Source organism: Ranitomeya imitator, chromosome 3, assembly GCF_032444005.1.
Source record: "Ranitomeya imitator isolate aRanImi1 chromosome 3, aRanImi1.pri, whole genome shotgun sequence".
In the NCBI taxonomy this organism is placed as follows: Eukaryota; Metazoa; Chordata; class Amphibia; order Anura; family Dendrobatidae; genus Ranitomeya; species Ranitomeya imitator.
Window position 1 is genome coordinate 373,894,527 of NC_091284.1, and position 14,569 is coordinate 373,909,095.

Genomic DNA, 14,569 nt, shown 5'->3' on the forward strand with positions numbered 1-14,569 from the left:
GTATTGCTCATGATTTCGGAGCCCTATGAGCCAATCGAGGATTTGTTACTACTGCCGGGACAGCAGTGAAGAATGCTGAAGCTGTTAAAACCCTCATGGACTCAATCAAATTACCTACTCAGGTGGCCATTATCAAAGTTAAGGAGCACGGTACTATGGAACAGTCCACAGACTGGTGGTAACACCTTTACAGATATGCAAGCAGAAGCTGCTGCTCTGCTACCTGTTGAACTGCCCATATCGGCCATGGTGACCACACGCTCTCAGCGTAAACAGTTACAAGAAACACTGACTCTACAGGAACCTGGTGATCCATGCCAGACTGAGGTTTTCTGACGGACCCCGCGAGACCGCTTAATGACGATGCAGAGAATGTCTCCAAAGGAAGAAGTGAAGCAGTGAAAGGCTGATGGAGCATGTATGGACAATGGTCTCTGGAAAAAGGACCAACTTGTGTGTCTCCCTAAGCGGATGTACCCTGCTATTGCCACGTGGGCGCATGGGCCCACACATCGAGGTATCTGTCAGACCTGCAATCCCGGTCAACTTCAACGTGTAACCCCGAAGCACCTTGCTAAGCCCGACTATCCTTTCCAAAGGCTCCAGGTGGACCTCATCACGTTTCCTAAGTCTGGAAGGTATGAATATTGTCTGGTGGTTGTCGACATGTTCTCCAGTTGGCCAGAAGCATTCCCCGTTACCAACATGACTGCAAAGACCCCAGCGAAGAAACTGGTGATGGAAGTTATATGCAGATATGGTGTTCCAGAAGTCGTAGAAAGTGACCAAGGCCCGGACTTTTCTTCTCATGTGTATCAGGAGGTTCTGACAATGCTTGGATCCACTGTAGCCCTCCATACTCCGTACCATCCACAATCTAGTAGGAAAGTTAAGAGGCTGAACGGCACACTGAAGGAACAATTGACCAAATTGATGCAGGAGACTACGGCTCCATGGCCAGGGCTCTTACACATTCGTACTACCCTTATTGCAAAACATGGCCTGTCCCTATATGAGATATTGTTTGGTGCTAGGTTCTCAGTTGCAAATTTCAGTCTCAGTAGTTGTCAGAAGAAACTGACCGTGCTGTTCAATATGTTATTCAGTTTAGTAAAAATGTTGCTAACACCCATGTTTTAGTTTCTTCTTCCCTTCCAGATTCAGCAGAAACCGACACTTGTCACAATTCGAAGTCTGGTGATTTTGTGGTCGTGAAAAGGCATGTCAGAAAACACGGACTAGAACCCTTGTATGACGGTCCCTACCAAGTCCTCCTCATCACTCCTATGTCAGTAAAGCTTTAAGGAAGGCCGACATGGATCCACGTATCGCAGTGCAAGCTGGTCAAACAGACTAGTAGCAAATAAGGGGACATAATGTTTTGGTTTTTCGTATTTCCATATAATAATATTGGTAACCGCATGGGACAGTCTAAATTCCCCAATATTCTTGAATAATAGGTTTGTACAATATCATGAAAGATTAGTAGTACAGATGGGTATAGCCAATAAAATTGTCAGTTATACAAATGTGGGATAAATTGGTTAGGGCCACAGATTATCCAGATGATCAAATTTGGGATATATTGGATATACCTGCTAGAATTCCCACGACACTACAGGTACACCAGTTGGGGTCTTTGAGACAGGTTTCTGCAAAGAGAACAGTTCCCTAGATACTAACTTGCTAGTTAATCATACACAGTATGTGTACGACATTTATTGATTATGTGGAGATGGTAAGCTCCGTCCTAGGTTGCCTAATGCCTGGACAGGTCAAAGTACCCTTGTTAAATTAGCCATGCAGTTCAAGATTTTACCTTGGGATCCAGAGACACCTGATGAATATACCAGAAAGAGGAGAAGTCTTGATCAGCTCCATATGAGTTATGAAGAAGATCGATTGATATATGTTGATGGCATTGGAGTGCCAAGGGGGGGTGCCTGACCAATTTAAAGCCCAGAACTAGATCTATGCTGGCTTTGCTTCCATAATCCCACAGGTGCAGATTAACAAAAATGTTGACTGGATCAATTATATATATTACAGTGAACAAAGGTTTGTCAATTTTATCTGTGATGCCTTCCAAGGTATAGTTGAGGAATTGGGCCCTAATACTAGAATGACCCTCCAAAACCGACTAGCCCTTGATATGATCTTAGCTGAGAAAGGAGGAGTCTGTGGGATGGTGGGAGAGGAATGTTGTACCTATATCCCTCAGAACTGTGGGATAAATGGAAAGACCATGATAGCCCTTAAAAAGATAAATGGGTTAGCAGCAGAATTAAAAACTAATGCTGGAGTGGACACATCTTTCTTTTCCGGTTGGTTGGGTGGGCTCAAAGGATTTCTTCAACAAGCTTGTCTGGTACTGATTGTCCTTCTTGTAGTTGGATCGATAATCCTCTGTTGTGTTATTCCCCTGTATAAAAAGGTTATCACTGAGGCAACTCCGACTGGCACCTTCCTCAACCAAGAAGTAGACCCACCAGAGTACGATGGTACTGATCCAGGGGAGATCCCTAAGTACGTCCCCCTCAAGAAGTTAGACAAAACCCCTAATTCTCAGATGATGCTAAGAGATTTAGTTTAGGGACAGCAGGAGAACTCCATGTGAAGCTAGTGAAGGGTTCAGCTGCCTGGAGGCCTCTCACAAGGGGAGAGCTTCTGAGGTGTCTGGATGAAGAAATCCACCTCCCCTTTCCCCATCACATGGACAGTCTCGAAGGATCTTTCTTTTTAGGGAAAAACTTAGTGTTTAGGGGGGATTGTCAAGGTGAAAATATATGTTCTTTATACTCTTTTGTACTTTATGTATTCTTATGCTGTGAAACAATAAGTTTTTCCCTTTGCTTGCTAATGCAAATGTAATTGTATTTAAGATGGCTGCCAGTATTCACCTTTGCCCTAAATTCTGATTCTGCTGAAGAAGCAAGTTACACATTCCAGAAGGACAAGTATCATTTCTCTTGAAATGATACTTAAAGCGACGTGGAGAAAGGAAGATTCATCAGATGATGTCAGAGCCAACCAGAAAGACTTGATACTAGATACATTGCTTAAACCCTGCCTATCTCCGCCCTCTGCACACCTTCCCCCAATAGATCATATAATGTTGTGTATTTAGAAAATAAAGTTAGTTGCTGTGACGTTGCTACACTTTGTAGACATACGAGCATGCAATGAGTTTGAACCAGCATTTTGTCTGACTCATTCTTATCCGGTACCAATGCTCTTATTCTGATTTGGAATGACTGGTGAAGGAAGGGTATTGTCGTGACGACCCCGACAATCTCATGAAAATGGCCAAGTTGTTTGACATTGCACCTGGTGTTTGTGGCCCTCCCCTGTAATCCTCGTGGACGAAAAGAGCCGGAACCTCAGCGTTGTCTGAGGGTAATCTTTTTAGCAAGTCTTCCCCTGCGGCCCTCTGGCATGCATGCACTGAATATGACATGTCTACATCCGACATTAGAAAAGCAAATTTCTCCTTGTACCGTGAAAGTATTTCATGGTGGACTAAATGTCTTTCATGCGAGGGTCTTGGGAAAGGCATCTAGGCATGAACTCTGCCATGTGTGGCAGACTACAAAGAATCACACATTCTTTTATCACTTTCAACAGCTCAGCTGCGTTGTGAGCTTTATCACCTAAACAGATGAGCTACAGCAGTGCATGCTGCCGATTCGCCAAGGCAGTGCTACAGATTTCCCAGCTGGGGAGTGATGGGGAGGCTTCTTTCGCTGAGGATGAGGAGGAGGAGAGACAGAAACTGGAAAATGAGGAGACTGAAACCATGAAGGAAGTTGGTACCACTATCCTTGGTGAGGGTAAGATGTGTGATGTCCCAGCCTCGGACTCTATCCCAGACTCCACCAGTAATTCCAGTGTGCCATAAGGGAAATTTATCATCCCTGTCCACAAGAACTTGTCCACATGTCTGTGGTCAGGTGGACCTTCCCTGTGACTGCATTGGCCAGAGCACCTCTGATATTGTGTAACACGTGCTTATGTAACTGGGGACAGTGCACCAGGAAAAATAGTGCCAGTTGGGAATCGAGTACCGTGGGGCTGCCAATGCCAAGTGGCCGCAGAAAGACTCAGTTCCCAAAAGTCAAAATGGCAACATTTCAAAGGCTAGCAATCTGGAAGTGTGGTAGTTTAGCGTTTTTGCCTGTGGGTGGGTGGCTGGATAGTTTTGCTTTCTAGTAAATGTCTGGGGAAGAGACAACAGAATGCTGTGCTGGGACAATGAAATGGACTGATTGTTGTTGACCATTGTGTGTGTAACTGCTAATTGTGGGCAGGAAGCATCAATACCTACTTCCTGGTCAGCAGATTAGGAAGGTCGTAACACAGGGGAAGTGGCAGTGGCTTGACCCTCAGACACAAATATGCTAACCAGGTGTTTAGCCCACCTACTGGGGTGCTTGGCTGCCATGTGCTTTTGCATGCTGGTGGTGCTCAGGTTGGCAGTGTTCGTGTCTCATCTTAGCTTGGTTAGGCAGATGCTGTAAATTACTGTTGTTTTATCTGGATGACATTCAGCAAAAAAATGCCAGACAGGGGAACAACGCATCCTTGGCCTGTTATCTAGCTGAGTGGGGGACTCTGTGGAACACTTGACCGAGATCTATCACTGGGCAAACCACTACTTCATCTTGCCTGTATTCTTGCTACGGATCTATTCTTCTCCGCATTGCTGTGCTCGGTAGGCTTGCCACCATGCCAGGTTGGATCAGGGACCTCATCATTGACCATGTCGCCTTCCAATTACTCAATCTGATCCACCTTCTGAGCTGCAATTTAAGGCTGTCCTGATGGCAACAGTGCCTCATGATTATCCTCCACCTCTTCAGACATCAAGTGACCTTCCGCAATGTGGCTTTATCCTGGTCGTGAGTGCTCAAATGTTTTGGCATCACTGCACTCCACCTCCTCATGACCCTCTTAAATGGTGCATATTGAGAGGCCTGACAAACTACAAAAGAACGTAACAGTTCCTCAGAAAGGCCAGCGTTGGGGTCATATGTCTCCTGGGACTTTTGATGGTGGGAGGAAGAAGGACCAGGTTGAGGATACAGTAGCCCAGCCTCTTGGCTACTGAGCCTGGACAGTGTGGAAGACTTTGTGGTGCTGCTTGTCAACACACTGAAGCTTTGTCTTCCATCCAACCCACAACATCCTTGCACATTTCTCGGTTCAATAGTGGTGTAGCGCACTGACCAAATTTTGACATGAAACCAGAACGAGATACAGTCACCTTCAGATCTGTCACACGGCCTTGGTGGGCACCACCACATCTATATTCCTTAATGATACCCTTTCACATCTTGAATGCGTTATGCTTATGAAACCAAAATAATCTGGCTTTATTTTTCACAAGTACCCTTACAAAGATCTTATGTACAAATTTACTGTATCTAACAATGTGTGGCTATTTTTTTGGAGTTCATCTTGCTGACACACTCCACATGCAGAGTAGTGATTATTGCCCCTGCTAAATTGTCACTTATGATTATCTGTACCCAGATTGTGCCAGTCTCTCAACTGCTAGATAATTATATGCTATTTTTTAAACAAATAGGAAATTATGATTTTTTTTTAATCATCTTGCTGACACACTCCAAATACAGAGTAATTAAGATTATTGCCAATGCTTTATTATTTTAAGTGGAAAATAGCAGAGTTGCAGCATGTACTTGCAATGATGAGAATACCAAGGTGCCTGCCTTTCACCCACCCTCCCGCCTTTCCTCCTATTAAATATCTCCCTACTAAATCCACACCTCGCAAACAAAAACAAGTAATCTTGACAGTCTTCAGCTCTTAAAAGAGCTTTTTGGAATAACTAACGCTCAATATAACTTTATATCACTGTCCCTACAATGCTTTCACTGTCCCTAGGCTGAAACAACGCTTGCCCTACGCTGTTTCCAGTTGGAATTTTGCCAAGGTAGCAGCGGCAGCCTTTAAATAGTCCCTATGACATGGGAAAGCAAGCCAATCACAGTAATGCCACACCAGAGACGGCACAGGCATTATTGTGATTGGTAAGTCAGCCCAGCATGTTTATTGGCTGCAAATAAAGCACCAAACATGCTGGGTGGGTCACTCGAATATACTGAATGCCTAATTACTCACCAAGTAAAAAATAGCCCGAATACCTTACTTAGAGCACTTGTTTTTTGCTATTGTCAGATGCAAATGTGATGAATAGCTAGGCATCAGCTCATGGCAGCGTACCTAAGGAATCTTAGCTCATCCCTCATGAGAAATGGTCTCTAGTCCACTAATATTCTGTGGTTTGTGTGCTATAATCAACATCTTCAAGTCTTATCGAAGATTTTTTTAATAGGGTTCAAGTCAGACAACTGTAATATCCAGTCCAGAATCTTTCAGGGCTTCTGAATCGAAGCTTGGTGGAATTGATGCATGCTTGGGTTCATTGTCCTTTTGGAAGGTCCAATCATATCGAAGCTTCAACTTCCTCAAAGACAGCATGATATACTTTTCTAGGATTTTCTGATAAATTGTATCTGCTCATCCTTAATATGTTCCTTAATGCTTAAGCTTTAAACTCAGTGCCTGCCGTAACCAGATCTACAAACGTACAACAGATAGCTGCTCACCTCCTTTCCCTCCCCTCTCAGCTCCTGACAAGCTGCTGTTACAAATCTTGCAAAATTATCAACCCCCCAATGGTTGCTTTCTCTGCAGGTCTTCTAAATACAACTCTTGCTATCATGATCCTTGTGCTTGTTTAGATGTCCTGCCATCTCCATATGTAAATATAGTGAAAGCAGTTAGAGATGAGTGAATACATATGTAGTCAAAATTGTTGGTACCCCTCATTTAATGACAAAAAAACCCACAATGGTCACAGAAATAACTTGAATCTGACAAAAGTAAAATAAATAAAAAATCTATGAAAATGAACAAATGAATGGCAGACATTGCTTTTCAGCCATGCTTCCACAGAAATAAAAAAATAAATAAAATAAAACTCATAAAATAGGCCTGGACAGAAATGATGGCACTCTTAACTTAATATTTTGATGCTCAACCTTTTGAGACAATCACTGCCATCAAACGATTCTTCTAACTGCCAATGAGACTTCTGCACCTCTCGACAGGTATTTTGGCCCACTTCTCAAGAGCAACCTACTCCAGTTGTCTCGTGTTTGAAGGTTGCCTTTTCCAGACGGCATGTTTCAGCTCTTTCCAAATATGCTCAATAGGATTTAGGTCAGTGCTCATAGAAGGCCACTTCAGAATAGTCCAATTTTTTCCTCTTAGCTATTCTTGGGAGTTTTTAGCTGTGTGTTTTGGGTCATTATCCTGTTGCAAGACCCATGACTAGTGTTGAGCATTCCGATACTGCAAATATCGGGTATTGGCTGATATTCGCGGTATCGGAGTTCCGATGCTGAGTTCCGATACTTTTGCAATATCGAATACTGGAATCTGAAGTTCCCATAATGCAATGAGCCAGCTGGATTTAATTCAGCCAATGAGGAAGAAGTGTGGGCACATCCTGTTAGGCATGTCAGGCATGTAACTAATGGCATGGCTGTGATTGGCTGCTGAAATGATGTCATGATACACTATAAAAGCCGCCGCCACCATTTTGGGTTCATTCTGCTGTGAATTCAGTTAGGGACAGGACGCTGCTGTTCTGACTGAGGGACAGTTTGCAATAGCGATTTACTTCTTTGTGCTTTACCCAGGCTACTTTAGCAACCGCTGTGTGAGAAGCTTTTTTTTTGCCTTGCAGTGCTGTTCACGGCTGTCTGCGAGGTCTCTGTGTGTGAGTGCAGCTCACGCTGTAGTCTGTTCTGCAGCCACATCTGGTTGTAGTCCGCTCAGCATGCATTACTGCCTCATACTGTTACATTGTCCTTTTTTGAATTAGTGCTGCTGCTAATTTTTCATGATTTCTCCTATTAGTGTGGTTCCATCCGTATCCAGCTAGATTGCGTGCAAACACTATATAGGAGTAGATAGAAGAGCCTTTCTGCAGCCTTGTACCTTGCTGCCCCAGCCAAATTAGTATTAGCCTATTTTTTGGAGCCACATCTATTGCATCGTAGGTTTTCTTTTTGCATTGTAATAGCTACAAAAAGTGTGTGATACTATCGGTTTTACATCTTTAGGCACATCCAGTGTCTTTTTGTGAAAAAAACAAAAAGTTAATAAAGTTCACCAGACACTCTACTTTACAATTCTGTAAGCCACATTAGCTCATATTAAAGTCTAGTCCACAATTTATAAAATTAGTGTTTCTTATACCTGTTAGCAGCTGTACAGCAATAAGCACACTAAGCCCTTAGTACTTTTCTGCCTATCTTTATCAGTCTACCAAGATGAAGAAGGCAGGGAGTAAGGCTAGGTTCACATTGCATTAGTGCAGTCCGTTTAGCGCATACGCTAACGGACTGCATTAATGCAATGTCCAAAAAGGATCGCGTTTAGCGATCATGCTAGCGCAGATGCCCAATCTGTTCTAGCGAGAACGGACCCAAAAACGCTGCAGACAGTGTTCGAGGTCCATCACAAAATAACAGAACAACGCTAACGCATGCCAAAAATGGCATGCATTAGGAATGCGTTACATACATTGCATTCAATGGGTGTACTAACGGATCTGTTACATTGTGTTAGTGGCGCTATGTAACGGATTCCGTTAGCGGATGCCCACTAACGTAATGTGAACCTAGCCTAAGGGACGTGGTTGTAGGCATGGAGTTTCTGCAAGGAGAGGACATGGGGATTCTGTGCCTGCTGTGGGCACCAGTGACTCAGCATCCCCCAATTTTACCAGGGAACAGTCCTTTATGCACAGCTTTATAGGAGCTCGCCGTACCCCACTACTGCGGGACGAACAAATTGAAGCCGTTGTCGGATGGATGGCAGCTAACGCATCGACTTCAATTAGTGCCACATCCACTCAGGTCCAGAGCACTGAAGACTCAGAGCACCCATCTGTCTCTTCACCATCTGCCAAATTGCCTAGGCAGTCAGAGAGCCCTGGACAGGAGCCATCTCTGCGTCTGTTCTCTGAATCTCTTGGATTGGAATGAGGGGGCCAGCCAAGCAGCATTTGAGAAATTGAAGAAGAGGCAGTATGCAGTGATGCGCAACTGCTTTGTCTCTCTGAATCTGAAGAGGCGGATGGGCCAGTGCCTACGGTCAGCACACCTCAGTACGCATCTGATGATGAGACTCAGGTGCCACTTTCTGGTGTGTACTGTGCTGCCGAGACTACCCAGGAGAAGCAGTTGTTGGAAGAGGGTAGTGTAGATGATGAGGTCCTTGACCCATCGTGGTGTGAGGTACAGGAAGGTGGTGGGAGCAGCTCTGAGGAAGAGATTCCCTGAACTGCCCAAGAAGGAGGGAGAGGGAGGGGGAAGACTGGGTTGCCTGCAGCCTCCACTTCACCACCCATTAGGAGCATGTCTCTTCCAAAATCCAAAACAGGCGCTCCCAAGACTTGCAGTGCCTGGTCCTTTTTTGACACAGTCGCAGATGACATTTGCTTTGTCAAATGCAAGCTGTGTAATGAAAAAGTGAAAAGAGGGAAAGGTGTGAGCAACCTCAATATCACAAATATGTGGAAACATGAGCGGACCAAGCACGTGGTGGAGTTACAAAGACACACTGAAGACCTAGGCCAACCTACAGCGCCACCTACCACCTCTTCAGCTCGTGTTGTAGCCTCTTCCTCAAGCTCACACACAGCTGGTTCGGCTTCCTCACAGGATCGCCATGGAAGAACCTCTGGCACTGTTGTACAGAGACACAGTGTAATTCCACCAACAGCAGCACATTCTGTTGTGAATTCTGTGGCCAAGCTCCCTCCTGTGGTCGAGAGTGGTACTGCGGCTTCTGAGTTTCCTTCCTCAGGTGATGAGGTTAAGTCGTTAGGTGCTGCTCTATTTAACTCCACCTGGTGCTTTGATCCTGGCCTCCAGTCAATGTTCTAGTATTGGTCTTGCTTCCTCCTGGATCGTTCCTGTGGCCTGTCTTCCTGCATAAGCTAAGTTTTGCTTGTGTTATTTTTGTTTGCTGTTTTTTCTGTCCACCTTGCTATATTGGTTTTTCTTGCTTGCTGGAAGCTCTGAGACGCAGAGGGAGCACCTCCGTACCGTTAGTCGGTGCGGAGGGTCTTTTTGCCCCTCTGCGTGGTTGTTTGTAGGTTTTTGTGTCGACCGCAAAGCTATCTTTCCTATCCTTGGTCTATTCAGTAAGTCGGGCCTCACTTTGATAAATCTATTTCATCTCTGTGTTTGTATTTTCATCTTACTCACAGTCATTATATGTGGGGGGCTGCCTTTTCCTTTGGGGAATTTCTCTGAGGCAAGGTAGGCTTATTTTTCTATCTTCAGGGCTAGTTAGTTTCTCAGACTGTGCCGAGTTGCATAGGGAGCGTTAGGCGCAATCCACGGCTACCTCTAGTGTGGTGTGTTAGGATTAGGGATTGCGGTCAGCAGAGTTCCCACGTCTCAGAGCTCGTCCTTTGTTTTTGGTAATTGTCAGGTCACTTTGTGTGCTCTGAACTTCTATGTCCATTGTGGTTCTGAATTATCTGTTCATAACAACATTCCCTGTCATCCTCACACTCCCAAGCCAGTCTACAGCCATCAGTAGCACAGGCATGGGAGAAAAGGCACCCATACTCGGCAAACCACCCCTGAGCACAGGCTCTGAATGCTGGCATCGCAAATCTACTGTCCCTTGAAATGCTCTCATTCAGACTGGTGGAGACTGACACCATCCGTAACTTCATGGCATTGGCAGTACCTCAATACTATGTGCTCAGCTGCTTTTATTTCAGCAGGCAAGCCATCCCTGCCCTGCAAAAGCATGTGGAGGGAAACATTAAACATGCGCTACTAAACGACGTCAGTAGCAAGGTCCACCTGACCACCAATGCGTGGACCAGTAACCATGGACAGGGACGATATCTTGTGGAGCCTGGTACAGATCTTGAGAGTGGCGCTGTACGTGTTCTGCCAACTCCAGGGTTGCAGGAAGCCAGTCTGTACACATTGACTCCTCCTCATACTCCAGTTCCTCTGAATCAGCGCTGCAGGAGCCGTCACAGTCTACCTCCACATGGACCCATGAACGCTTACCTGTTACGACCGATATGAGCACAGCCGTGGCCAAACGTCAACAGGCCCATTTTAATTAATTTCTTTGGGGAATCAAAGCCACATAGCACAGGAGCTCTGGAATGCCATCAAGCAGGAGAGTGACGTGTCGTTTGTGCCAGCAAATCTCCAGCCAGGCATGGTAGTGTGTGACAGTGGCCAAAATCTGGTGGCAGTTCTGACCCTAGGCAACCTCACTCACATCCCATGTCTGGCACATGTGCTCAACTTGGTCATGCAGAGTTTTTTGAGGGACTATCCGGATCTTGATGCACTGCTGCACAAGTTTCACCTAGAGTGCGCTCACTTGCGGCGTTCCAGCTTGGCAAATTCGCCCATTGCAGCTCTGCAGCGCCGATTCTGCCTTCTGGAACATCGCATCATATACTGTATGACCTACCCACCAGGTGGAATTCAACATTACATATGTTGGAGCGGTTGTGTGAGCAGCAGGCAGCAGTAATGAAGTACCAGCTGCATCAGGCGCAAAAAAAGTTGCACTGTGCCCCGTTCACACTTCACCACTACTGAGTGGGCCTCTATGAAGGACATCTGCCAAGTTTTTGCGTGCCTTCGATGATTCCACGTGAATGGTGAGTGCAGATGATGCACTAGTCAGCATGACTATTCCCCTTATCTGACCGCTTGAAAAAACACTGCAAGCACTAAGGGAGGACATTGTGAAAGAGGTAGAGGATGAGGAGTCACAAATGCCATTTGCTTCTGGACAGTCTGCGCAACGTGGTTCCTCAAAAAGGCTTAGGCAGGGGACACTTTGTGAGGAAGATGAGGAGGAGTCAATGGAGGAGGAAGACATCTGTTCAGAGGAAGGAGATGCACAATGCTCTAGTAGTCAGTATGTAGAGCGAGGGTGGGGTGATGCAGAGCAGGCAAAGATGACGTCTCAAGCAGGGGACAGCGTTTCTTGGCCAGTTGGCAGTCTGCAGCACATGGTTGATTTCATGCTGCAGTGCCTGAGAAAAGACCGCCGCATCGCCCACATTCTCAACGTGGCTGACTATTGGGTGTACACCCTCCTAGATCCTCGCTCTCGGGACAACTTACAAAGCCTCATAACACCGTTGAACTGGGAGCGTAAAATGCAGGAGTACTAAGACACACTGGTGCATTCCATCATGTTCTCCATTCCAACCGAGAGCAGAGCTGCTAGTGCTTTACAAAGCAGCTCAGAGCATCGTCGAGGCAGTGGAGGAAGCTCTGCACAAAGAGGGAGCAGAAGCAGCACCTCAGCACAAGGCAAGACCAGTGTGGCCCAAATGTGGCAAAGTTTTGTGTCCCCACCACAAATGTCTACACCATCACAGATGGCTCCAGTCAGCAGGAGGCAATGTTTCCGTCAGATGGAGACAGACTACATGTCTTGCCCTCTCAGTGTTCTCCCACACAGCTCTTCCCCCTCCACGTTTTGGGTCTCTAAGCTGGATACATGGCCAGTGCTTAGCCACTATGCATTGGAGGTGCTGGCTTGCCCTGCTGCTAGAGTATTATTGGAACGCGTCTTTAGTGCCGCAGGTGGTGTACTAACAGACCGTCGCATGCGACTATCCTCCGATAACATTGACCAGCTTACTTTCCTGAAAATGAACAAGGCCTGGATCTCGCAGGAATTTGCCAGTCCTCTTCCAGATTAAATAATTAGTTGGCAACAGTATCCAGGTCTCCTGTTGTGTTCATGTTTCTATCACCTGAACTGTAATCCCTGGGCTCCAACATGGCCAGTTGCTGCTCAGAAGTGTCGTCTGCACAGTCAACACATGTTCCAGTGTTATTGGGGTTCAGTAACATAAGCTGATCCCCTGCTGGGTGTCCGGCAATTTCTCCTGCTCCGTCGACATTCACACTACTACAGATATTAAACTTGCTCCAATTAGGCCTCTGGCTACACTCTTTTTCTCCTGTAATCCCTGGGCTCCAACACCGCCAGTTGCTGCTCACAAGTGTCGTCTGCACAGTCAACACTTGCTCCTCTGTTATTGGGGTTCAGTAATGTCAGCTCTGTTTCTAGCATTGACCCTGGGCTCCAACACTGTCAGTTGCTGCTCAGAAGTTCCATCTGCACAATCAACACTTGCTGCCGTCTTATTGGGGTTCGGTAACATCAGCTGATCCCCTGCTGTGTATCTGGCAATTTCTCCAGCTCCATCCACACTTACACTACAACAGATATTAAACTTGCTCCAATTAGGCCTCTGGCTACACTCTGTTTCTAGCATTGACCCTGGGCTCCAACACTGCCAGTTGCTGCTCAGAAGTGCCTTCTGCACAATCAACACTTGCTGCCGTGTTATTGGGGTTCAGTAACGTCAGCTGATCCCCTGCTGTGTGTGCGGCAATTTCTCCTGCTTTGTCCACACTCACACTACAACAGATATTAAACTTGCTCCAATTAGGCCTCTGCCTACACTCTATTTCTAGTATTTACCCTTGGCTCCAACACTGCCAGTTGCTGCTCAGAAGTGCTGTCTGCACAGTCAACACATGCTCCAGTGTTATTGGGGTTCAGTAACGTCAGTTGATCCCCTGCTGTGTGTGCGGCAATTTCTCCTGCTCCCTCCACATTCACACTACTACAGATATTAAAATTGCTCCAATTAGGCCTCTGCCTACACTCTGTTTCTCCTGTAATCCCTGGGCTCCAACACCACCAGTTGCTGCTCAGAAGTGCTGTCTGTACAGTCAACACTTGCTGCCGTGTTATTGGGGTTCAGTAATGTCAGCTGATCCTCTGCTGTGTGTGCGGCAATTTCTCCTGCTCCCTCCACATTCACACTACTACAGATATTAACCTTGCCCCAATTAGGCCTCTGCCTACACTCTGTTTCTATTATTTACCCTGGGCTCCAACACCACCAGTTGCTGCTCAGAAGTGCCATCTACTCAGTCAACAGATGCTCCAGTGTTATTGGGGTTCAGTAACGTCTGCTGATCCCCTGCTGTGTGTGCGGCAATTTCTCCTGCTCCCTCCACATTCACACTAATACAAATTTTAATACAAATTTTAAACTTGCTCCAATTATGCCTCTGCCTCCACTCTGTTTCTAGCATTGACCCTGGGCTCCAACACTGCCAGTTGCTGCTCAAAAGTGTCTTTAGCATGGGTACTCCCTCCTGCCCAGCCTGGTTACAGCACGCCAGCTGTTTCCCGGTAGTGTCATGGTCACTTTGCCTCAAATACATTGTCCTGTCGGGTTGCGGTCGGGTTAGCCGACTCCATGGTGCCTGCAGTATAGGTGCTTCCTATGTGGGCTGCGGGATCTGGCAATCAAGGCTGTCTCTGTAGTGCCAATAGGACAAGCTCCCCCTGTTGGACTGTGGGTTTTCGGTAACTCCGGCCGGCTCGCGGCCTTGCAATTTTTTTTTTCATGTGGACCTTCTGCTGCCTATCTGAGTTC

At 46.2% G+C, this 14,569-nt stretch overlaps 1 protein-coding gene across 1 annotated transcript in view; it reads right to left on the reverse strand.

Annotated features, from left to right (window-relative positions):
* Positions 1-14,569, reverse strand: part of EPHA10 (EPH receptor A10) — a 1,463,996-nt gene that overhangs the window by 389,554 nt on the left and 1,059,873 nt on the right. The window lies entirely within an intron of this gene.